Genomic DNA, 23,046 nt, shown 5'->3' with positions numbered 1-23,046 from the left:
CAGGAGCTACAGAGGCAGCAGGTGTCTGTCTGTTCCCCTCCAGTCTCCTTGGTTAGCCCATCCCCGGGCCAGGGGGAGTGGTGGCTGGTTAGGGTCAGTCTTGTCCTTCCAAGGTCCTTCTCTGCGTTTGCTGTTAGCCAGTCACTCCACTGTCATCTGAAGGGTTATTGGATGGAATTCCAAGGACCTCGGTCTCTAAAGAAGAAAGCTTTTCTTGAACAGGAAATTTGTTTCTCCCCTGGGTTCACAGGGCAAGTGGAACATTCCATTTAAAGGGTGAAACAGGAACAGGTGAGCTACAGTGCAGACAACAAGACCGAGACACAGGTGAGGGGAGTGGCTGAGCCACTCACTCTGCCCACCTCTGCCTCTGCCATCTTCTTAACCTCTTGCTTCCTGTCCCCTGATCCCAAAATGCTAGGATGACAGGATATGGATATGGGACTCCTAAAGAAGCCAGGTAAGAGGGCATCCCTCAGAAGACCTTGTCCCTCCCCATCTGGGGACCCTCACTTTCCCACCCACCAGTGCTGCTGTGTCCCACAATTCTGGGGACACCATTCATATTGTGCTATATGGGAATATTACCCCCTGGAGTTGTGCGGAGGCCAGGAAGTCTGTGCCAGCAGATAAGTAGGAGGGCAGAATCGGACACTTTTCTGTATTCTAGGCAAACAGTAGACATCTTTCCAGGAAGCTCAGGGGAGGGAGCTGCCTGTAAGAGGATCCCCTGGTGGATGCTCTGTGGGGTGGCTTGAACGGGTTTCTGCGTTTGCTGCTGCTTGCTTAATTAGACACCTACATGGTGCTCTCTGCTAATGACCATGTCTCCCAGGGAGATGACAGATAGATGGGTAGCTGTGAAAGTCAGGTGAAGCTCTCCGGGACAGCCACCTGAGGATGGGGGAATGGAGGTGGAGCATCATGTGATTTCCATGGGCTAATCTGGAATATAGACTGTCAAAGAGACCATTTTCTCCCCAGGACTGGGCAAAGAAGCAGTAGCCTCGAAATCTGATTCTGTCTTCAATAGTAACATCTTGTGTGAGCTCTGAACTCCTGGCTGTGGTTTGTGCTCTTGAGAAATGGAGAGGTCATCCCTATGTCCAGGGAGTCACTGAGGCCAGATGAGCCCAGGAACGTGCATGTCTCTGGAGGCAGGCATCCTGGAGTGGAGGACAACCGGGTGTCTTTCCAGCACCCTGTATGTTAGGTTGAAAAGATGAGCCACGTGGGGAGGCCTGACTGCTGTGTGGAGTGCGTCAGGAAGATGGTGAGCTCCAACTGGACATATTTGTCAGGAAACATCCTGGGATTTGGAGCTGAGCTTTGGCTAAGGCCTGGGCAAAGTGGCTCACGCTTGTAATCTCAGTGCTTTGATGAGCTGAGGTGGAGGAACGTTTTAGGCCAGGAGTTCAAGACTGGCCTGGGTAACATAAGGCAACTGTCTTAAGAAATGAAGAAAAAGGAAGGAAGGAAGTGGGGGAGGGAGAGAGGGAGAAAGAAAGGAGGAAGGGAGATCAAAGAAAAAAGTAAAAAAGGGAAAGAGAAAAAGAAAGCAAGAGAGAAAGAGAAAGAGCAAGGGAGAGAAAAAGAGAAGAAAGAAAGAAAAATAAAAATTAAAAAGAAAGAAAATAGGGAGACAGGGCACGGTGGCTCACGCCTGTTACCCCAGCACTTTGGGAGAAGGTGGGTGGATCATGAGGTCAGCAGTTCAAGGCCAGCTTGACCAACATGGTGAAATTCTGGCTCTACTAAAAATACAAAAATCAGCTGGGCATGGTGGTGCGTGCCTGTAATCCCAGCTACTCAGGAGGCTGAGGCAGAAGAATTGCTTGAACCCAGGACACCCAGCCTGGGTGACAGAGTGAGGCTCTGTCTCAAAAAAAGAAAAGGAAAGGAAGTGGGCTAAGGGCCTTGGTTCAGATGCTCTGGAACTTCTCAGGGAGTGCACTAGAAGCAAATTGATTTCTGCCGATGACTCGGGAAGTGGCTGCACTTTGATGTTTGTGATTCTTCTGTGCCTGCCCCCAGCACACTCTAGCCCATCTTTGTAGAACTGGGATTGTTGGGTTATGGGGAAAGAGGCCTTGTGGTCCTCACCTGGATGAGCCAGCCAAATATTACCAAAAGCAGAGCTGCAGAGACAAGGTGCCAGGACCCGGGTTAATGTGTTTGTGCTGCCCAAACAATGCCATGCTTCATAGGCTCCTGAGCACCCCAGCCCTGTGGTAAGGCCTGGAGCCAGGCCCGAGCAAGGGCAGGTTGTAGGAAAGCATAGCCTGTGTGCTGCTTGTGAGCCAGAAAGGTGCCACTCTGCCCTTGAGTGTTTCCGGGATGCTTTGAACGGTCTTTGCTCTTGTTTCCTCCATCCCGGGAAGGCCTGAACACCTCCAGGGGGTGGAATCTGGAAAGGGACTATAGGATTGCTGTGTGCTATTTATCTCTACCATGCTTCTGATGGAAATAAGCGTTTCTGCACATTTCAGGGACGGAGTGAGGTCGGCGGAGATGATCAGCTATCATGGAAACCTGGGACTGTAGGGGAAAGACCAAGTTTTGAAGCTGAGCCGATGTAACTGAATTTTGGCTGTGTCACTGGCTAGCTGTGTGGTGCTGGGCAAGTTAGCTAACTCTTCTAAGCATGAGTTGCTTGTGCTGTAAGATGGGAATACCACCACCCATCTCCAGAGTTCCTGTGGGAATTCAATGAGACAATATGTCTAAATTATCTATCCAGTGTTAGGCACTAGCGTTTTGTCGTGTAGCACCAACTTAACGCCTACAGTAGGAAGGGTAAGAAGTGGGCTGAGACCAGAGGAAGCACTTTGGCTTGAGAGGTTCAGTTTAGATCTTAGGATGCATTTCCTGTGTTTAAGGACTTAGGGCCCATGTGGCCATGGGTGATTGTGAAGTTTCATCCTCTAAAGAAATAAAATGGCTGGGCGCGGTGGCTCAAGCCTGTAATCCCAGGACTTTGGGAGGCCGAGGTGGGTGGATCATGAGGTCAAGAGATCAAGACCATCCAGGTCAAAATGGTGAAACCCCGTCTCTACTAAAGATACAAAAAATTAGCTAGGCATGGTGGTGTGTGCCTGTAATCCAAGCTACTCAGGAGGCTGAGGCAGGAGAATTGCCTGAACCCAGGAGGCGGAGGTTTCAGTGAGCCGAGATCACGCCATTGTACTCCAGCCTGGGTAACGAGAGTGAAACTCTATCTCAAAAAAAAAAGAAAAGAAATAAAATTATTCCCTTCAGAGTGTAACCTTAGGGCTTTCATATTGAGAAGTAGAAAAAGGAGTGATATTCAGTTTTCTTCAATAAACATTTTTGAGCAAAGGTACTTTCAGTTCCAAAGAGTTGATGATTTTGGGTGTTTAAAAACCCTTTGAACGTCTTGGAAGAAAGAAGTATTGAAAACTGTATTATATTTGGCAGTTATCATTTGTATTTTTGTTACACACTCAAGAAGCCCTAATCTGCTTAGTTCTGGAGGTAGAAACAATGAGTAGAAGCAGGACTTTCTATCAGCACTCTTCAACAGTGGAGCAGGCTACCTTACAAAGTAGCAAGTGTGCTGTCCCCCAAGAGTGTGAGCGGCCCAGGGATAGTCATCTTTCATAGTTGTTGCAGAGGCCTCTTCCTACACCAGGTGGGAGGGCAGACTGCTTGATGCTGAGATCCCTCCAAAATGTGGGAGGCTCTCATTCTGATATCACCAAAATCTCCCAGCTGAGGATAAGGGGTTTCCCTATACTGTATGCTAATGCTCTAGAGATTGGAATTAGGGCAAGTTCCTCCCCCAACCTGTACCACCACCAGAGGCCTTCTTCCTGACTTCCTTCTCCAAAGCAGAGCCTCTTTTCCTGCCTAATTGTCCTTTACTATAATTTCCTCCCCCAAAGTCTTTGAGATTTTGTGCACTCTTGCCCTGCTGCATGTCTCAGAACGAGCTTTTATTGTAGGTGAGTCTTTGCCCTGTGTTTCTAATCATCTCTAGCAGAATGAGCTTTTATTGTAGGTGAGTCTTTGCCCTGTGTTTCTAATCGTCTCTTGCAGGATGAGCTTTTATTGTAGGTGAGTCTTTGCCCTGTGTTTTTAATCATCTCTAGCAGAATGAGCTTTTATTGTAGGTGAGTCTTTGCCCTGTGTTTCTAATCATCTCTAGCAGAATGAGCTTTTATTGTAGGTGAGTCTTTGCCCTGTGTTTCTAATCGTCTCTAGCAGGATGAGCTTTTATTGTAGGTGAGTCTTTGCCCTGTGTTTCTAATCGTCTCTAGCATGATGAGGGTTTGACAATCAAGCAACTATTTATTGCATGCCTGCTATGCACAAGGCACTGGTATAGGAGCCGAGAGGGAAGGCAAGGAATTGTGATAGATAGTCCAATCCTTAAAGAGCTTCAGTCTCTCTTTTGGAAAGACTTTTTTGGAGTAAAAAGTCAGTTGAGGGTCAAGGTTGTGTGTAAATAACAGTTGAGTGGTAAAGACACTAGCAGGAGTAGAAGAAGGGGAGGGATGATGGCCAGTAGGAGGCTGAGGTGCTTTGGTGAACTGGGCCAGTGGATTTCGGACCCGACTGCTGTTGGAATGAGAGACTGAGATAGGAGAGTCAAAGTTGACCTGGAGGTTATAAGCCTGTTTAACTGGGAGAGTTAACGTTGATATTGACAGAAGTAAGAGTCAAGTTAGATGGAGAGCCCCTTCATAATTGATTTTTTTTAACCATGCATGCATAGTAGTCAAACAACACAGAAAAGTGTTCAGTGAAAGTCCCTCTTTGATCTATCTCTGATCTACACCCAGTCCCCTCCTTGGAGATGGTCACTGTTACTAGTGTCTACTGTGTCCTTCCTGAGACGCTGTAAGCCAGGGGTCAGCCAACTGTGACTCATGGGCCAAATCCAGCCACTACCTAATTTTGCATGACTCTTGAGCTAAGAATGGTGTTTATATTTGGTGCTGAAAAAAAAAATCAAAAGAATGATATTTTGTGACACATGAAATTCAAATTTTAGTGCCCATGACTAGACTTTTATTGAGATGTAGCCACACTCATTTATCTGTGCTTTTTTTTCTGCTCATTTGTTTATTTATGGCGGCTGTTATTGCCCTATGATGGTTACACTGAGTACTACAGGGACTTACAAAGCTAAAAAATACCCATCTAACCCTTTACAGAGAAAGTTTGCTGACTCCTGCTCTAGGCAAACATAGTGACATTGGCAGTTGTTAATAGAAATGATTTGTTAGTCCAAGAAATGTCATACAAAATTGATACTATCTTCATTGATCGTACCTTGGACAGTTCCTGCCTAATACGATGACGCGTTACTTAATGTCGGGGATACATGCTGAGACTTACATTTTTGTTTTGCGATGGAGTTTCGCTCTTGTTACCCAGGCTGGAGTGCAATGGCGTAATCTCGGCTCACTGCAACCTCCGCCTCCTGGGTTCAGGCAATTCTCCTGCCTAAGCCTCCTGAGTAGCTGGGATTACCGGCATGTGCCACCGTGTCCAGCTAATTTTTTGTATTTTTAGTAGAGACGGGGTTTCACCATGTTGACCAGGATGGTCTCGATCTCTTGACCTCGTGATCCACCCACCTCGGCCTCCCAAAGTGCTGGGACTACAGGCGTGAGCCACCGCGCCCGGCCGAGAAGCACATTTTTAGGCAAGTTTGTTGTCGTGTGAACATGACAGTATACTTACACAAACCTCGACGGCTTAGCCTGCTACTCACCTAGGCTTCACGGTGTAGCCTATTGCTTAAACCTATGCAGCATACTGCTGTACTGAACACTGTAGGCAACTGTAACACAATAGCGTGTGTGTATCTAAACATAGAAAAGGCACAGTAAGGCCGTACACGGTGGCTCACGCCTGTAAGCCTAGCACTTTGGGAGGCTGAGGCAGGCAGATTACGAGGTCAGGAGTTCAAAACCAGCCTGACTAACATGGTGAAACTCTGTCTCTACTAAATATACAAAAATTAGCCAGGTGTGGTTGTGGGTGCTTATAATCCCAGCTACTCAGGAGTGTGAGGCAGGAGAATTGCTTGAACCAGGAGGCAGAGGTTGCAGTGAGCCGAGATTGCACCACTGCACTCCAGCCTGGGTGACAGAGTGAGACTCCATCTCAAAAGAAAAGAAAAGAAAAGAAAAAGTACAGTAAAATGCAGTGTTATAATCTTATGGGATCACTTTTGTATATGTGGTCCATCATTGACTGAAACGACCTTATGCAGCATATGATTGCACTAAGAAATCATCAGTGAGTGGCTGGTCAATCTTAATTTGATTGTAGACATGCTGAGTTTAAGGTGCAGGTGGGTTACCCGCAGGACAATGCTCAGTAGGTGGTTTGGCTCATGGGACTGAAGCTTGGAACCTGGAGGTTAAGATGTGAGGACACCTGCAGGGAGTCTTCAGTGTGAATCTGTCTATGATATCAGCCTGCAGGTCAAAGGTTTCACTGAACAAAAATGAAGCATTACATGCTGAGCACTGTACGAAGTACACTATGGATGTTAATAGAGTGACAGAAAGACAGTGAATGAGAAACATGAACCAGTCCTGAGGGAACAGTAAATACCACAGGCAGTTTAGAATGACCTTCCTGGGTCAGCTGGTAACTGGTGAGCAGAGTGGGAAGAGCAATGGGCATTTACTGAGTGCCTACTGCATGCCCGCTGCTGTATACATGTTACCGTATTTACTGTGACTCAGGTGGGATCCTTAGCCTCATTTTACAGATGAGGAAATAGGAGCTCAGAAAGGTGAAGTGATTTTTTTTCTTGCAATCCGTGATCCAAGTAAGTATCTCGTTGTATTAAAGCACGATTCCAACTGACCTTGACTGACTGATTGATTGATTGACAAGGTCTCGCTCTGTCACACAGGCTGGAGTACCATGGCATGATCATAGGATCATAGCTCGTGGGAGCCTCGAACTTCTAGCCTGAAGCAGTCCTCTAAAGTGTTGCGATTACAGGCATGAGCCACTGCTGGCTTTTAAGCCTCTTGTTTCCCTCCTACCATCCAAGATGCCGAATCGGGCTGGGAGTCACTCCTTGGCTTTGCCAAGCCATTTCATTGTCCTGGCCTCAGCTCTCTCATCTGCAAAATGAGGCATTTGTTACCACAACTGCTACAGTCCCTTCTGAGTCTCACCTGGCCTGATTCTATTATGGGTGGAAACGTAAGGGCCAGGGGTGCACCATAAGAATGATGTGCAGAAAATTGGGAGAGGTGAGGAAGGCGAATTTAGCAATTTGTATATGTCAGTCCCAGTTATCTGGAATCAGATCCTGAGGAGAATATTCCCTAATATGAAGGAATCGTCTAAAAATCTCTGCTCCCAAGCTGCAAACTTGCCTGTTGCCCTTATTACCAGGATCCTGAGTGCCACTTAATCACCTGGACTTGAGCTGCTGGAGGGGTTGGGGCTGGGAGAGACCGTGGACGTACCTGGCAGGTCTCTCTCCCGATGCCTGCTCCTCTGGGCTCAGCTCGGCTGGGCCTGCTGGGCTTAGGGTTTCAGGAGGAGCTGCAGCTAGAGGGCTGACTGATGTTTTCAAGGAGCAGGAGGGGTGGGGAGTGAGGGGAATGTGAGGGCCTGTAAGCCACCAGACCTGAGAAACTGGGGGTGTGAGTGTGTTTATATAGGACTCACCAACCTGCAGTTTCAGATTTCAGAGCCAGCTTTACTGAGAGACATCGTCTAGGTTTTCAGTTAGCACTGAAGCAAGGAGAGAGCTGACACCAGAGTCTTCCTGGAAGGCTGGAGGAATTCTGGAATACTGGGCTCTCTCCCTGTTTCCTTCCTTCTCATGGGTGTTGCATCGGCCACCCTTGGCAGTTTCCTCTGATCAGGAGTATTGCTTCACTCCTTCCCAGTTGGCAGTCTTCGTCTCCCAGTTGAGTCCTGACATCCAGCATGGAAGGTAAAATCTAGGGTCCTGGGGATCTCCACCAGGAAGAACTGGGTCCAGACAAACTTTCAGTGGAGAGGACCCGGGAGAAAAACACACATGTTGGACAAAGAGGAATACTTCACAGTAAGGCAGATATGAATGAGTGTGTGTGCGTGAGAGTGAGTGTGTGAGTGTGTGTTTGGTGCAGGTACTTCTGTTAACAGTTGGGACGCAAATCTTTTACCTCTTCTTCCTTCATTTATCCCCTTTCTCTGCTAGCAAATAAGAATATTGCATAAATGTTCATCTTCCTCAGGGTCTCTCATCAAACAGTTAAAGAAAGTGTCTGATTTCTGGAAGGTGGCTACCTCCTCCCTTGGGGGTAGGGGGCTGCAGAGAGAATTCAGGGATGTAAGTACAGACCTGTGTGTATCCAGAGGACTGATGCCCCTGGGGTAAGCCCTGGATTTTGTAGGTGCTTAGACCACTTCTTTCTTTTTAAATTTTAGATGGTGTGTGCAGGGTACACATGCAGGTTTGTTACATGAACATATCGCATGATGCTGAGGTTTGGGTCCCTGTAGAATCGGTCACCCAAAGAGTGAACATAGTACCCAGTACGTTGGTTTGCAACCCCTGCCCCCATCTTTTCTTCTCCCATTTCGGAGTCCCCAGTGTCTGTCTACTGTGGTTATCTTTATGTCCTGGAACATTTCTGATAAAGCTACCTGTAAGCCCTGTAGCTGTCTGCTGGGAAGTGAAATCCATATGGATTCCAGCATGGTCTCCATGTGAAATTAGTGTGAACCAACCCAAGGGATCAAAGCTATGAGGGGCAAGTGGCAGAAGCACCTTCTTCCCAGTGCCTCAGAATTGGGCAGGATGGAGGCCAAAGCCTTGGAGAAGGGGGAAAAGGAATTGCCATTTTGCTGAATGCAGAAATTTGGGTGGGGCAGGTGATTGGTGGGGGGTGGGTAAGGCTGGCTGAATGTGGCCCCATCTTCCCAGGGTCTGTGTGGTGTTTCTTGGTGGCAAGGAGCAGCGATCAGAGACCTGCCTTGTGCAGGGGCTGGTGGGTGGGCGGCCTGGCCTGGCTGCCATTTGAGCAGTCACCAGTGCTGTGGGCAGCACACGCTGTGAGGCAGGGTCTTGCAGGAATGGTGGGTGGCCCAAGTGAAGGTCTATTTTCTGTTTCAGAGATGGTGCCTTCTTCCTGTCATCACATGGTAGAAGGGGAGAGCTGGTTTCCTGGGGTTTCTTTTATAAGTGTACTAATCCCATTTATGAGTGTAGGCCCTCATGACCTAAGCATTCGCCAAAGGCCACACCTCTTAATCCCTTACCTCCTAATACTGAATACTTCCTAATACCCAATCATCTTGAAGATTACAATTTCAATATGTAAATTTTAGGGGACATAAACAATTAGAACATAATATGATTATTTTTCATAAAGTATATATTTTTCTTTACTCTTAATGCTCCCCCTGTTTAAAGATTTTGTCAGTTTCTGCTGGTAGTTCAGTGTCACTAGGTCTGAAGTTTGACTACTCTACCAGAAATCTCTCTGTGTTGTTCTTTCCCACAGATAAATTTTCAGTTTCTTGTTCAGCTTATTTTTTACTAAACTCTAGTTTTAGGAGAGTGCTAAAGAACACATTTCCATAGAACAGTAAAGAAATCTGGTGTTGTTTTCATGGCCTTGTGATATGGCCATGAAAGTGTGGCAGGCCCTCTGCTTCCTTCTCTCTGGTCTGATGCTTCTCTACCAGATCTTAAGGTTCAGCCTAACCCTGAGGTTATCATACTCCTAGCCCTTCTTGAATCAGAAATCCCCAGTAGACATGAGAATAAAAAACTTTTATGGAAATTAGATTGTTATCTATATAACTTTGAGCATCAAGCTCTTCCCAGGATCCCACCTTTCTGACTCTGTTCCCCATGAATTTCCACAATCCAGAAGGCAGAAATTATGCACAAATCCCCCTTGCTGAGATACAGAGAAAGGCCATGGCCTCACTTACATTGAGTTGCCACATCTTAGGAGCCGTTTGGCCCCTTAGGAATCCAACATCAGGGAACTGGCAGGAGAGGGGAAGGGAAGACAAAAGCTGTATTTCCTTTATGCAGAATTCACCCATTTTCCTTGTCACTTCCATCCCATCTCCTTCTATGAAGACCCTTCTGTACCTTCCTACATTAGCTTGGAGTATGCCCTTTGGGGATTTCCAAATGGCCGTATAAACATGGACAGTACTTTTTAAAAATCTAAATAGCATTTTCTTTTTAAATACCAATATTAAAAATGTCACAGTTTTTATATACAGAACTTCTAGATAGAACACAAAATATCACAATAGATATAATCAATATTTTATGATCTAGAGAGCTAGTTATCTTTACATGAACTGAGAAGGGAGAATTCAGTCAAATCTTTTGTTTTGTTTTGTTGTTGAGACAGAGTTTTACTCTGTTGCCCAGGCTGGAATGCAGTGATGTGATCTGGGCTCATTGCAACCTCTGCCTCCTGAGTTCAAGTGATTCTCCCCTCTCACCCTTTTGAGTAGCTGGGACCACAGGTGTGTGCCATCACATTCAGGTAATTTTTGTATTTTTAGTAGAGACAGGGTTTCACCACACTGGTCTTGAATTCCTGGCCTCAAGTGATATGCCCACTTCAGCCTCCCAAAGTGCTGGGATTACAGGTGTGAGACACTGCAGTTGGCCTGTTAGACCATTTTTAAGGTTCATGTGTTATCATTTGCCTTTATGCTTTAAAAGACAAGGATTGGGGACTTCTGCCAAGTTGGCTGAGATTGGGCAACTCTGGAGTGCAGCTCCCAGTGAGTGAGACACAGAGGGTGAGTGGATTCCAAGTTTCCAAGCGAGGTTCATTTCGGTGGGACTGGTAGGACAGTGAAAATAGCGAAGGGAAGGCAAGCCAAAGCAGGGCAGAAGCAGCCCAGAGAGGCTGAACCAAGACAGAGCAGGGTGTGTCCCCACCCAGGAAGTGCAGCTGGCCCAGAGGGTTGGGGACTTCATGCCTTCTGTGGTCCGATTTAGATCCTGCGCTTCCCTCCTGCCTTCTGCAACCCACAGTCCACAAGAGCACCATTGAACTGAGTGGGGACACCGGTTTTTGACCCAAATCTGAGTGACAGCTCTGGCCCGCCCAGCACCACAAGTTGTCAACACGGATCTGGGAGGAAGTTTTGAGTAATTCCAGCAGGATGGAACTACCTGTCCCACAGAAAGTGGCAGAGTTGAAAGCAGGGAAATAGGCCATATGGTTTGGCAGGTCCCACCCATAAAAATCCCAACAAACTGAATCCTGAGCGCTAGAGAGTTTTGCAGCCAATATACCAGTTTGATTCCAACTGGGAAGATGGAGCTCAGGGAAGGAAAGACACCTGCCATTGGGAAGGCGGAGCTAATCTCACCTGTGTAAACAAACTCCAGGGGAAGACTACCCAGAAGCCTGACTGAATCCTAGGCAGCCCATCAGCACCTCTACAGGCCAAAAAAAGAAGCCTCATACAGGAGATATAGCTCCAACTTCAACAGAAAGGACATTTACTCAGAGATTCCTCCCAAAGTCTCCAACTTCAAAGATCAAAGGGAGACAAATCTATGAAGATGGGAAGAAACCAATGCAGAAAGCATGAAATCATCAAAAACCAGAATGCCTCTTCTTCTCCCAGGGATCATAACTTCTCACCACCAAAGGAGCAAAGCAAAGGAGAATGAGTTTGATGGATTGACAGAAGCAGGCTTCAGAAGTTGGGTAATAAATAACAGACTTCTCTAAGCTAAAAGAGCATGTTCTACCCAATGCAAAGAAACTAAGAACTTTGTAAAAGGTTAGACAAAATGCTAACTAGAATAACCAGCTTAGAGAATAACGTAAACAATTTGATGGAGCTGAAAAATAGTATGAGAAATTTGTGAAGCATACACAAGTTTCAACAGCTGAATCGATCAAGCAGAAGAAAGCATATCAGAGACTGAAGATCAACTCAATGAAATAAAACAAAAAGGCAAGGTTAGAGAAAACAAGAATGAAAAGAAATGCCTCCAAAAATATGGAATTATGTGAAAAGACCTAATCTACTCTTGATCGGCATACCTGAATGTGATGGGGAGAATGAATCCAAGCTGGAAAACACTCTTCACAATACTATCCAAGAGAACTTCCCCAACCTAACAAGGCAGGCCCACATTCAAATACAGGAAATACAGAGAACACCACAAAGATACTCCTCAAGAAGAGTGACCACAAGGCACATAATTGTCAGATTCACCAGGGTTGAAATGAAGGAAAAAAAAATCCTAATGGCAGCTAGAAAGAAAGGTCAAGTCACCCACAAAGAAAAGACCATCAGACTCACAGTGGATCTCTTGGCAGAAACCCTACAAGCTAGAAGGGAGTAGGGGTCCCTTAACCCTAACATCTTTAAAAAAAGAACTTTCAACCCAGAATTTCATTATCTGGCCAAACTAAGCTTCGTAAGTGACGGGGAAATAAAATCCTTTACAGAGAGGCAATTGCTGAGAGTTTTTGTTGCCACCAGACCTGCCTTACAAGAGCTCCTGAAGGAAGCACTAAACATGGAAAGGAACAACCAGTAACAGCCACTGCAAAAACAGACCAAATGGTAAAGACCAATGACACAATGAAGTAACTGTGTCAACTAATGGGCAAAACGACCAGCCAGTAACAAAATGACAGGATCAAATTCCAACATAACAATATTAACATTAGATGTAAATGGCCTAAATGCCCCAGTTAAAAGACACAGACTATCAAACTGAATAAAAAGTCAAGACCCATCAGTGTGCTTTATTCAGGAGACCCGTCTCACATACAAATACTCACATAGACTCAAAATAAAGGGATGGAAGAAGATTTACCAAGAAAATGGAGAGCAAAAAAAGAGCAGGGGTTGCAATCCTACTCTCTGATAAAACAGACTTTAAACCAACAAAGATCAAAAGAGACAAAGAAGGACATTACATAATGGTAAAAGGATCAATGCAACAAGAAGAGCTAACTATCCTAAATATATATGCACCCAATGCAGGAGCACCCAGATACATAAAGCAAGTTCTTAATGACCTACAAAGAGACTTAGACTCCTGCACAATAATAGTGGAAGGCTTTAACACTCCACTGTCAATGTTGGACAGATCAATGAGACAGAAAATCAATAAGGATATCCGGGACTTGAACACAGATCTGAACCAAGAGGACCTAATAGGTATTTACAGAACTCTCAACCCCAAATCCACAGAATACACATTCTTCTCAGCACCACATTGCACTTACTCTAAAATTGATCACATAATTGGAAGTAAATCACTCCTCAGCAAATGCAGAAGAATGGAAATCATAACAGTCTCTCAGACCACAGTGTAATCAAATTAGAACCCAGGATTAAGAAAATCACTCAAAACTGCACAACCACATGGAAACTGAACAACTTGCTCCTGAATGTCGTCTGGATAAACAATGAAATGAAGGTAGAAATAAAAATGTTCTTCAAAACCAACAAGAATGAAGACACAGTGTACCAGAATCTCTGGGAAACATTTAAAGCAGTGTCTAGAGGGAAATTTATAGCACTAAATGACCACATGAGAAAAAAGGAAAGATCTAAAATCGACATCCTATTGTCAAAATTGAAAGAGCTAGATGACCAAGATCAAGAAAACTCAAAAGCAAACAGAAGGTAAGAAATAACTAAGATCAGAGCAGAACTGAAGGAGATAGAGACACAAAAAGCCCTTCAAAAAAAATCAATAAATCCAGGAGCTGGCTTTTTGAAAAGATCAACAAAATAGACCACTAGCCAGACTAATAAAAAATAAAAGAGAGAAGAATTGAATAGATGCAATAAAAAATGATAACAGGGAGATCACCACTGATTCCTTGTAAATAAAAACTACCATCAGAGATTACTACAAAGAGCTCTATGCACATGAACCAGTAAATCTGGAAGAAACTGATAAATTCCTGGACACTTGCACACTCCCAAAACTAAAGCAGGAAGAAGTTGATATCTTGAATAAACCTATAACAAGGCCTGAATTCAGCAGTAATTAATAGCCTACCAACCAGAAAAAGTCCAGTTCCAGATGGGTTCATAGCCAAATTCTACCAGATACAAAGAGCAGCAGGTAGCATTCCTGTTGAAACTATTCCAAACAATACAAAAAGAGGGAAGCCTCTCTAATTCTTTCTGTAAGACCAACATCATCCTGATACCAAAACCTGGAAGAGACACAACTAAAAGAGAAAACTACAGGCCAATATCCATGATCAACATTGATGTAAAAATCTTCACTAAAATACTGGCAAACTGAATCCAAAAGCACATCAAAAAGCTTATCCATCACAATCAAGTAGCCTTCATCCCAGGGTTGCAAGGCTGGTTCAACATACCCAAATCTAAAAATGTAATCCACCACATAAACAGAACCAAAGACAAAAACCACATGATTATCTTAATACATGAGAGAAGGCCTTTGACAATATTCAACAGCCCTTTATGGTAAAAGCCCTCAATAAACTAGGTATCGATGCAACATATCTCAAAATAATAAAAGCTATTTATGGCATACCCACAGCCAATATCATATTGAATGGGCAAAAAACTGGCACTAGGGGCCGGGCGCGCTGGCTCATGCCTGTAATCCCAGCACTTTGGGAGGCCGAGGTGGGTGGATCACGAGGTCAAGAGATCGAGACCATCCTGGTCAACATGGTGAAACCCCGTCTCTACTAAAAATACAAAAAATTAGCTGGGCACGGTGGCACGTGCCTGTAATCCCAGCTACTCAGGAGGCTGAGGCAGGAGAATTGCCTGAACCCAGGAGGCGGAGGTTGTGGTGAGCCGAGATCGCGCCATTGCACTCCAGCCTGGGTAACAAGAGCAAAACTCCGTCTCAAAAAAAAAAAAAAAAAAACTGGCACTAGACAAGGATGCCCTCTGTCACCACTCCTATTCAATATAGTATTAAAAGACCTTACTAGAGCAATTAGGCAAGAAAAAGAAATAAAGCATATTCAATTAGGAAAAGAAGAAATCAAATTGTCCCTATTAGCAGAGGACACGATCTTATATTTAGAAGACCCCATTGTCCCAGTCCAAAACCTCCTTAAGCTGATAAGCAACTTCAGCAAAGTCTCACAATACAAAATCAATGGCAGAAATCACAAAGCACTCCTATACATCAACAACAGACTAACAGAGAACCAAATCATGAGCAAACTCCCATTTACAATTGCTACAAAGAGAATAAAATACCTGGGAATACAACTAACAAAGGATGTAAAAGACCTCTTCAAGGAGAACTACAAAGCACTGCTCAAGGAAATAAGAGAGGACACAAACAGATGCAAAAACATTCCATGCTCATGGTCAGGAAGAATCAATACCGTAAAAAAGGCCATACTGCCCAAAGTAATTTATACATTCAATGTTATTCCCATTAAGCTACCACTGGCCTTCTTCACAGAACTGGAAAAACCACTTTAAACTTCATATGGAACCAAAAGAGAGCCTGCCTACCCAAGACAATCCTAAGCAAAAAGAACAAAGCTGGAAGAATCAAGCTACCTGACTTCAAACTCTACTACAAGGCTACAGTAGTCAAAACAGATATAATAGACCAGTAGAATAGAACAGAGACCTCGGAAACAACAACACACATCTAAAACCATCTGATCTTTGACAAATCTGACAACAACAAACCATGGGGAAAGAATTCCCTTTTTAATAAATGGTGTTGGCAAAACTGGATAGTCATATGCAGAAAGCTGAAACTGCACCCCTTCCTTACACCTTATACAAAAATTAACTCCAGATGGATTAAAGATTTAAACATAAGACCTAACACCATCAATACCCTAGAAGAAGACCTAGGCAACACCATTCAGGACATAGGCATAGGCAAGTACTTCATGACTAAAACACCAAAAGTGATGGCAACAAAAACCAAAATAGACAAATGGGATCTAATTAAACTCCAGAGCTTCTGCACAGCAAAAGAAACAATCATTAGAGTGAACTGGCAACCAATAGAATGGGAAAATTTTTTGCACTCTACCCATTTGACAAAGAGCTAATATCAGAGTCAACAAAGAACTAAAACAGAGTTACAAGAAAAAAACAAATCCATTCAAAAGTGGGCAAAGGATATGAGCAGATACTTTTCAAAAGAAGACATTTATGTGGCCAAGAAACATGAAAAAATGCTCCTCATCAGTGGTCATTACAGAAATGCAAATCAAAATCATATTGAGATACCATCTCATGCCAGTTAGAATGGCGATCATCAAAAAATCTGGAGACAACAGATGCTGGAGAGGATGTGGTGAAAAAGGAACACTTTTACACTGAATTAGTTCAACCATTGTAAATTAGTTCAGCCATTGTGGAAGACTGTGTGGCCATTCCTCAAGAATGTAGAAATAGAAATATCATTTGACCTAGCAATCCCATTACTGGTATATACCCAAAGGATTATAAATCATTATATTATAAAGACACATGCACACATTTGTTGCAGTGCTATTTACAATAGCAAAGACCTGGAACCAACCCAAATGCCCATCAAGGATAGACTGGATAAAGAAAATGTGGCATATATACACCATAGAATAGTATGCAGACATGAAAAATGATGAGTTTGCATCCTTACTAGAAACATGGATGAATCTAGAAACCATCATTCTCAGCAAACTGAAATAAAAACAGAAAACCAAACACCACATGTTTTCACTCATAGATGAGGAACAATGAGAACACTTAGGCACAGGGTAAGGGAAAAAAAAGACAAGGATTAATTACCTGCTTACGGAATGACAATAAAATTTAACATCATCTTTGTTTACCCCTTAATATAGAATATCTTAATACATCAACCTTCAGGTATTAAAGTAGATTCAGGAAACATGCAGTCTTTAAAACTGTAGTTCTCTTCTCACATGAAATTAACACACACACACACACACGCACACATACACACACATACGCAGAGGAGGAAGAATATTTCAGAAAGCATACCTTTAATCATTTCACATTAGATTTATCATTTTAACATATTTACTTATATTTGAACCATAACATTAGATATTAAATGAATTTATGTTTTCATCATACTTACATGTGAATATATTTAAATCATTTATAATTTATACAATTTATAATACAAGTCATAATTAAAATGCTGTTAGAATTTATTTATAAATTATTGATTTTAATCATCAATTTAAACCCTCTCCTCCCTCATCATGTAGTTTTACCAACTACATGCTCATTCTAGCTATTCTAAAATAATTTCAGAATTAAAAGAAAATGCTTTCATTTATACACCTTAATCTTGACTTTTATATGAAATAAATAAAAATCACTATAGTAATTAGTAACATGCTTTAGTGATAAAGATAAGTAATGATCTGAACTTGGTTATTTGGAAAAGATAACCACAAATTCATTGAGCTTATGACATTTAATAATGTTGTATTCCTGTTCTTTTAACAGTTTAAAAAATATATATTTCATCTGTCTAAAAATATGAAATAATGTCAAACGCACTCTTAATTAAAATTTAAACTAATATCACCTGATCTTGAAGAGTTAAGCAAATGTGTAGACAGATCATTTTTTCTTTTGAAAGAATCTATCAACCACCATAGCACACTTACTCTTTAACAATATGATTTAGAAATTCAACTTAGCATCTTATCTTTAGGGTTCCTCTATATAAATAATTTTTTAAAGCTACTAAAATGTGAGAGAATAAAAAGAGTGAGGATTCACTTTATTCATTTTGGACTAAACCATAGAAACTAAAGTTTGAAATAGCTAATTTTGGTTTATATCTGTAGAAGACATTGCAAATGACAGATCAAACAGTGATGAACCTAATCTGTGTTTTTGCCAATATGATCTTAAGAGGGACATGGTTTGCAAGCACAGGAGAATCTGATGGGTGCTTTCCTGGGGTGATTATTGAAATGTTATGTATAAATAAACAATCAGTACATACATTTATAAAGACTTCTAATCAAACACTATACCATCTGTGATTGCAATCAGTCTATTTATTAAGACTTGTTTATGACAATGAGACATGTTTTATAGCTAAGAGTTTTTATTCCAAATAAGGTTTTGCACATTATTTTATTTTTTTCTTAATTCATTTAATAGCATAGTTCAGGTTGATTGCTTTATTTTATTAGATTTGCAGTCTGGGGTCTTTATTCTTTATCTAAGTAGTAATACTGCTTGTTCAAAAGCAAAATATTAAATGCAACACAATACAATTTAGGACATGAATTCTAAAAAATGCAATCAAAAGCGATATTCCCATGAAAGGCCCCGGTGGTAACATAACAGCTGAAACTATTCTGGTTATAGTTAAGTTCTGAAAATATCATCCCATAAGCAAAATCACTTTGTGAACATCTATACTCTAACATAAACCTGAATAAAAATATTTTTCAATATACAGCTGTTACTTACAATAAGATGACCTTTCTAAAAATGAGTTTATAATGCTCTACTTCTTTACAATGTTCCAAAATCTTCAATCATGCTATTCAAAAACTCATAATGGAAAATGCCATAGTGTATCAATGAAATATTAATTTCTCAAGTTATCTGAGACTACTGCTTAGCTCTTCATAAAATTACAAAGTTCCATCTTAAAATATAATCTATTTTTAGCATCTGTAGAACATGCCACTTTGAGTGATAGTTGCTAGATGCAGTAAATACTAAAACAATATTGTGAAATGTTAACTAATAATAAATAGTATTCTATAAGCATAATTTTGAGTGTGCAACATGGAATGTCTGTTTAGAAGTTCATGTATTAAGTTAATGATGCTACAACGTTTGGCCCATTATGGAGTCAGGAGGTGAAACAGAGCCTGGCAGTCTCTAACAGACTGGTCTGCTTACAACTTGTACTAAATTGGTAAAGGATAGACTAGAAGAGGAAGCTTTGAGTGTATTGTATGTTTTGCAGAATCACCTATTTCCTTATTTTTGTTTACTTTTATCCTCTGCAAACGAGAATAAATCCCCATTAAAAAGAATGTGAGAAGACAGAAGGTAATTGCTATGGTTTGAATGTATTCCCCCAAAAGCATGTGCCAGAAACTTGATCTCCAGTGCAACCATGTTGAAAGGTGGGCCCTAATGAGAGGTACTTAAGCCATGAAAGATCAGTGAATGAATTGATGCTATCATCTTCGGAGTGGATTTGTTATAAAAGGGGAAATTTGCCCCCACTTTACACACACCCATTCTATCTTTTTTCTCTCTCTCTTCCTTTCTGGCCCTCCCACCACCCACCATGGGATGATGCAGCAAGAAAGCCCTCTTCAGATGCTGACCCCTGTTTCTTGGACTTCCCAGCCTCCAGAATTGTAAGAAATAAACTTTTGTTCTTTATAAATTAATCAATCTTATTTCTGTTTCTTATAAATTACTCAGTCTTAGATATTCTGTTACAGTAGCACCAAGTGGACTAAGACAGTAATTCTGTATACTCACAAAGATTACTGGTAAGGAAGTGAATATGTTAAGACAGAAACTTCAGTAAAATTAAAATGTTATAGGGCATGATGCTAGTTTATTTTGTTATATGTATACAGTGAGAATAATGTATTACATGCTGCAAAATATATTTAGAAAGCAATATGTGTGTTATGTGATGCACTCTTACTCTGGGCTAAGAACATTTACCCACCCCATTGGTTTCACCACATGGCTTCCTTTGACCAGTGGAATGATATTGTGATATGAACTGAGGCTTTTAATGAATTCAGCCAGTTTAACTTACTACTTGCCTCTGGTGAACCTGCTTGAGAAGAGGATGTCCAAGTGGCCTGGAGCCTGGGCTTCTGCAATAGGAATAATAAGGGTCCCCCAAAGTCATCTATGCCCTAGTCTTAAGAATATGTGAATATGTTATCTTTCATGACAAAAACAAAACAAAACAAAACAAAAAAACCTTGCAGATGTAATTAAGAATCTTGAGATGAGATTATCTTTGATTATGTGGATGGACTCAATGTAATCACAATGGTTATAAGAAGAAAGAAGGATACTCAGATAAAGAGAGCGAAGGAGATGTGAAGACAGAGGCAGAGACTGGTGTGACACTAAGAAAGGGCTACTAGCCAAGGAAGATGGGTAGACTTTAGAGACTGGAAAAGATAGAAAACCACATTCTCCCTTAGAGGCTGTGGAAATAACACAGTCCTATCAACACTTAGTTTTTAAACCTCTTAACTGCCGTTAAGTATGAGATAATAAATTTTAAGTGGTTTAAGTCAATAAATGTGTAGTAATATTTTTTTTTTTGAGATGGAGTCTCGCTCTGTCTCCCAGGCTGGAGTTGGAGTTGCAGTGGTGCAACCTCTGCCTCCTGGGTTCAAGAGATTCTCCTGCCTCAGCTCCCTGAGTAGCTGAGATACAGGCATGTGCCACCACGTCTGTCTAATTTCTTTGCATTTTTAGTATAGACGAGGTTTCACCCTCTTAGAAAGGCTGGTCTCTAACTCCTGACCTTGTGATGTGACCACGTTGGGCTCCCAAAGTGCTGGGATTACAGGTATGAGCCACTGCACCTGGCAGTGTGTGGTAATTTGTTAGAACAACAACAGGAAGCTAACAAAGCATCCAAGAACACATAAGACAGAGACCTGAACCGAAGAGCCTGGGCCCAGGCCCACTAGGTTTTGGTCTAAAACAGAGCCATCCTCGATAAGCCATAAAAGTTTATTTGTGAAGTTGAAATTATCTTTTTCTCTCTTTTTCTATGTAAGATATATATATATAAAATATATTATATATATACATAATATATATTATATATATAAATAAATATATATCTATATTATCTATATATCTATATATTATTATTTATATATAATATAATATATATTATATATTCATATATATTATGTATATAATATATACAATTATATATAATATCTATAATATATACATATATCCATATGTATGTATTTACACATATATATGGAGATATACATATGTACATATATATACATATACATATATATGGATATATGTATTTTTTCTGTTTTAACAAAAACATAGGATTATAGACAGGTACATAACACATAAATTTTATCATAAACTTGCTGACAGCATTACTTAATACTGCATCCTGTACATCATTACATCATTTCATATCTGCTTATATAGATATATTTGTTCTCTTTAAGGCTCCGTATTATTAAACACCAGAGTTTACATAGCCAGTAGCCAAATGAGGAATTAAATTTAGCCTAACTGTCCTCTACCATATAATAAGAGAATATAGAATGTTGGTATAACTTAAACATGTTATAATTGAGAAAAGTTTGATTTAAAAATTACTTGTTCGGAATTTGTTAATTACAAATACATATAAATTTTAATTAATGACTAATTATCAATCCTACATCTGGCCTTCATAGTGGTGAATAAAAATTAGATGATAATTTACTCATAACTGAGAATTATATAATTTTTTTATTAATTAGGCTGAACTTTCTGTACTTATAGAAACAGAGAAATAGAATTTATATGTTTTGAAAAAATGATTATTTTTGAGGTATTTGTTATGTCATACATTATGTTAAAAAGATGAGTAATTTTTAAATTGAATTGTGTTTGTTTTGAATATAAGAGACTATAAAGTGTATATATTTAGCTAATTGAAGAGAATGTAGGAAATTTTATGAGGTAATTAAATACATATTTATAATTTAAGATTGCAAATTAATATTTTAAGTCATCTGAGTTGTTAGTTTTATTTTTGCCAAATCCTAGAAAAAGTGAGAGCTATATTCAATACTTTGTTAGTAATCTACTATTCTGATTTGGGATGAATAGAAAAATGCCCGGAGAAATTGTTAGATTAGTATACTAAAAATATGTGAAACAGGTCTTCAATTTAATAGTTTAGCAGCACTGTACCAGCACTGTAGCTCAACTGAAGCTGCATGCTTATTTTAATTGTTTTCCTGAGGAAAGAGATATGTATGAGCCTATCTCTTTGCATCTGTCTGTCTGTCTACTTATCCATTTATCTATCTACAACATTTTTGTTAGAGAAACTAAATGCTAAAATCAGTTTACAGGAACAAAGTATGGAAGAAAGGTGAAGAGCTAGTGAGTGGCGAGGGGTCTCTGTTTCTCCGCCGAACGTTCCTGTTGTAGTGATGAACGTTCCTGTTGTAGTGAAGTTCATCACAGGCCAGAAACTAGAAAAAAACACGCAAACAAAAGAAAAAACCTCTAGCGCTTTTTTGTATCATGGTGATGTAACTTTCTCCCTTCACAACACAAGGATGTCAAAGTTGTTCTGTGTGTAGTTCTCCCACAACCACATCACCAGATTTCCAGAGGTAACGAATTTGGTTCAGGGAATTCCCTGGGGATGGCATTCAACCAGGATAGTGTGTAAACACCAAGTGATATTTTGACATGCCAACATTTCTTGAGTTACTGCAAAATATGAGTAAAGTCCTATCACATGTTAATGGGCTGTGAGGACTGCCTTGGATCTAAGTGTGAGTCCTTTGAGATTGTGAGGTAAGTAATAACTATGTAATGAGGGGCTGAGCACTCCATGTGTTTCTAATGCAGAGCAATATTGCTTGCGATGCATCGTCCATTGATAGGAAGGGGGCGGAGAAATTCTAGGCAGACAGGAGCAAAGCCCCACCTTCAAGCTGAAAAGCCTGAGATCACAGCCCAAAATGAGAACTTAGTCCCTGTTTCCCTGCTCAAATGCTGCCTTTTCCTAAATCACCCATGCTCCCACCCCACCCCATCTTGTGCCTGTAAAGATCCCACACTCAACTGGCAGAGAGAAGCAGCAGCTGAACGTCAGAGGACTATGGCTGGATGTCAGGAGAGAAGCAGCTTGACTTCAGAGGGACAGCCTGATAGTGTAACTTCAGAGAAGAATCTGGTTAGAGAGGGCTGGACTCCAGGGAAAGACTACCTACTCTTCTTCCACCCCATCCCCTTTTCAACTCTCTTTCCCACAGAGAGCCACTTTCACCAGCAGTAAAATCCCCTATATTTACCATCCTTCAA

The 23,046-nt window shown here is 41.3% G+C and overlaps 2 long non-coding RNA genes across 3 annotated transcripts in view; one reads left to right on the top strand and one right to left on the bottom strand.

Annotated features, from left to right (window-relative positions):
* LOC128931288 (uncharacterized) overlaps positions 1-23,046 on the bottom strand; it is a 685,153-nt gene that overhangs the window by 327,286 nt on the left and 334,821 nt on the right. The window lies entirely within an intron of this gene.
* LOC144580138 (uncharacterized) lies at positions 304-19,796 on the top strand. Its single transcript, XR_013529174.1, has 2 exons — positions 304-460; positions 19,297-19,796. It is a non-coding gene; the product is annotated as an uncharacterized LOC144580138 (long non-coding RNA).

This window comes from Callithrix jacchus, chromosome 18, assembly GCF_049354715.1.
Source record: "Callithrix jacchus isolate 240 chromosome 18, calJac240_pri, whole genome shotgun sequence".
Classification (NCBI taxonomy): Eukaryota; Metazoa; Chordata; class Mammalia; order Primates; family Cebidae; genus Callithrix; species Callithrix jacchus.
This window is presented reverse-complemented; position numbering and strand designations above follow the sequence as displayed.